This window comes from Haemaphysalis longicornis, unplaced genomic scaffold (genome assembly GCF_048455015.1).
Source record: "Haemaphysalis longicornis isolate Haplotype H1 unplaced genomic scaffold, Haemaphysalis longicornis Haplotype H1 scaffold_3, whole genome shotgun sequence".
Classification (NCBI taxonomy): domain Eukaryota; kingdom Metazoa; phylum Arthropoda; class Arachnida; order Ixodida; family Ixodidae; genus Haemaphysalis; species Haemaphysalis longicornis.
The window spans coordinates 160,330,557-160,334,335 of record NW_027526335.1 but is presented as its reverse complement, the minus strand read 5'-3'; the positions used below and the strand labels follow the sequence as shown (position 1 = coordinate 160,334,335).

The 3,779-nt window shown below is 42.1% G+C and overlaps 1 pseudogene; it reads right to left on the bottom strand.

Annotated features, from left to right (window-relative positions):
- Window positions 1-2,357: 2,357 nt before the first annotated feature.
- LOC144175507 (uncharacterized) lies at window positions 2,358-3,311 on the bottom strand (annotated as a pseudogene).
- Between the last annotated feature and the right edge of the window lie 468 nt (window positions 3,312-3,779).

Here is a 3,779-nt window from a genome sequence, read left to right as displayed (position 1 = left end):
AACGTGTGCAATGTGTTTATCCCAGTGAAAGTTGTTAGATATATGTCCGCCAAGATATTTATACTCAGTTACCCGCGTTAGCACGTTATTATTGGCTGTGTAATTAAAAAGAAGCGGTTGCTTCTTGTTTGTGATTGACATAACAGCACTTTTTATATTAACAGACATCTGCCATTTGTTGCACCGCTGAATTACATGGTTCAGCTTTAAATTAAGGTTAAACTGATCTTCCAAAGAGTCCACAGTAGAATAAATCCGACAATCATCAGCGTACAACCTAATTTTCATGTCATGTTTGCCGACAATGTCGTTAACATAAAGACGAAATATTAACGTACCCAGAACCAAACCCTGGGGTATACCCGAAGTGACAGGTACTATTTTAGGAGTGTCGCTGAAGATGACATTTTGGTAACGTGAAGTAAGGTATTATTGAATCCAACTGCAAAGTTTATCATTTTTAAGAATGGCACGTAGTTTGATCATTCGCGTTACATAAGATATCTTGTGGAACGCTTTCGCGAAATCTATAAATAATACGTCTGTTTATTTACGGTCATTCATAGCCACGGCAAAGTCATGCACGGCTTCGACAAGTTGGGTCACAGTGGAAAAGGCGCGCCTAAAAGCATGTGCTGAAAAGAGAATCGAATGCGTTGTTAAGAAAGTAGATATGTGTTTGTGAATGAAATGTTCTAATAATTTACAACAAGTGCTGGTTAAAGCTATAGGACGGTAATTCGTAACTGACTGTTTATCCCCTTGTTTAAATAGGGGCTTTATTTTGGACATTTTCTGATTTTCTAGTAGGACTCCAGTTGAAAGAGACAAATTAAAAATAATAATAAGGAATTTGGCGCAACACACCGCGTATTGTTTTAGAAATGCATTGGGTATATCATCAGGTCCAGGAGATATTTTTCATCTAAGTTAAGGAATAGATTAGGTATACCGGGTTCGGTATTTATAAAATCCTCAAGAGACGGCAGCATTCTATATTTATCGAAAGGTGGGGTAGTTACGCCGTCAACTGTAAATACGGAATTGAAATTTTGGTTCAACACGAGGTCGCGAATTCGATTCCCGGCCGCGGCGGCAACTTTTCTGATGGAGGCGAAAAGCAAAAACGCCCTTGTGTACGAGATATCCGTGCACGTTAAAGATTCCCAGGTGGTCAAAATTAACCCGGAGCCCTCCACTACGCCGCGCCTCATCGCCTGCGTTGCGTCGGTGCGTTAAACCCTACAATCAATCAATCAATCAATTCTCTTTCAATGAATTCGTGATTGTTGTAGAATTTGAGGTACGGATGTTATCTATTACGAAAGTGCTAGTTTCCGAGTGTTTAGGGGTTATACTTTGCCAAAATTTGAAGGGCGATTTTTAATCGTGCTACTCAAGCGGACAGTGTAGAATGTACGCTGCTCTGATTGCATTAAATCTTGTAGTTTACAAGGAAATTTCTTCCTTTAGCTTCGTATTACGATTTATTTTGAATTGTTTGTTGAGGCGCTTGATTATCCTTTTTAAATGAATGATGTCTTGGGTGATGCGTGGATTTGAGGGATTTGCTGGCGATACCGGAAGGGAACGTTGAGGTCAATGCATGCGTTGGCCTAAATTTCACCCAGATAGAGTTAGCGTCGCACATAGTATCCATAGAACTACTCAAAAAGCGATCATACAGTCTCCAAACTGACTAGTATACAAACATCGTTAGCAGCAGAATAAATTGGTACACGAGTCATTTTCAACCTTGTCTTTGGAAGGAAGAAACGAAATTGAGCTAAGACACACTTATGATCTGAATGACCATCCAGTACCTCACACTCATGGTCACCGTCAATATTGGACCGAACAAAAACATGGTCGAGTACTGATTTGCTCTCTCCGTGAAACGTGTGTGCTCATGAACTAGTTTACCAAATCAAATCGAAATGCAATATCAATCAACTTCTCGTTGTTAAAACTATTATGTGTACCAGAAGAGAAGGTGGGCCATTCAATACCAGGTAGGTTGAAGTCACCACAGATCTAGAACAAGTTTTGTGTCTTTCGCTATCTGAAGACCAATGTATTCCTTTATATTCTGCCAGGCATCAGTTGTGGTGCCAGGGTGTCTGTAAACAACACCAATGACCAAGCACTTTGCGTCGCGACACATCTTACAAAATAAGGCCTCAACACCAGTGGGGTCGGCCATTCTAGCAATTTGTATGTTATTTTTAAAGAGTAACACCACACCGCCTTCCCTGGAATCAGTATCTTTGCGATAAGCCCGATAGTCGGGGGTACCAAATTTGCTATCGTGGATTCCCTGGTGAAGCCCGCTCTATGTCAGTGCTACAATGTCCGGATCATGTAACGATATCAGATGTTCTAAGTGAAGTCTTGTTTACAATACTACGGCAGTTCACATTTAGTAGCTTTATAGAAGCGGATGCGGAAGGTTGCAATATGGCTGATCGTTTTCGAACAGGCAACTTATCATTTGTTTCGTTGTCCCAGAGATACCTACTTTTATTCACAGACACCTTATCAAAAACCAGCTTTATGTTCTCTTTCCGCTTGCGGTTTTCATTTGTCCTTTCCTAAAGTTTCTTTCTGACTTCACGAACATTCTGGGAGACGTCTTCGGTAATATACATGTCTGTGTTCTTCAGTTTAAAGCAGTTCTTAAATATTAGGAGTTTTTCGCAAAAATCGACGGGCTTCAAAATTTGGGGGCGAATTTTGTTCTGTTTTTTACCTCCTAACCGCTGACATCTTTCTACTCCTGACACACTAATTTTTAAGGTTTCCTTAAAAAATGTGTTAACCACACTTCCAGAGATTCGTTCTGTTGTTCGTTTAGGCCGTGAATAATGATGTTATTTCACCGGCTGCAGTTTTCGAGAGACGAAGGTAACATCGTCTTGAACCTTCGTGATAGTTGATTCGAGTGACGGAATTTTTTCACCGAAACCGGCAAGGCGAGTGACGGAAGCTTCTAATGAATTGAGACTATTCTTGAACTCCGCGAAAGAGTCGGTTAAAGCTGTCTGCGCATCAACAAAACTGTTATTTTGTTTCATTTTTTTATTTGGCTATTAAGTACGTGAATAATCAGTTCACCGTCAGTGAGTAGAACGAAGCTGGCCTTCATTGTCCGAGCTCACAGAGTCCGGTCCTGGGTTCTGCTCGACGTCACAGCATCTCAAAAGAAGATAAACAACTGCGCGGAAACTTAAAGAAGACAAAGCTCGCTTCACACCAGTGGGGCAGGGCAGCAGCAAAAGGCAAAATCTGGCTGAAATGAGCCAACCCTTCATTACGACGTCTTGCACTTTCGAAAAGATAAATATTTGCGAAGTAGAGGGACTTAATCGCTATGAAGGTATGAGTTCAAATCCGCCGTTAGCAACCTTTTGAGTGTAGGGCCGAGTTGCATGAAGCCGACAGCACGGGGCCGAGCCAGAAAATCAGGCAAAGGGGGGAGAGGGGGCTTGGCGGCAAAGAATAAAATTCAACGAAGTCACAGTGATGTTGAAAACTGGAATGAAAATCACAAAAACAAAGTATTAATGCTGGCACGGAAACTAGCAGTTCAGAACTGCTATGTCGGCCTTCACATGGCGAGTGGGAATAGGATGGAAACAGGGGAAGAGGGGGGGGGGGGGTTCGTGCGTTGTGTCGAGGGGCGCATAGGGGCGCCCAGCTGGGCGCATACGGCCGGCCTTCCGCACGTTACCCGAGCCTGGTTTACATCCCTTAAGAAAAAAAAACTACTTCACTAAAAC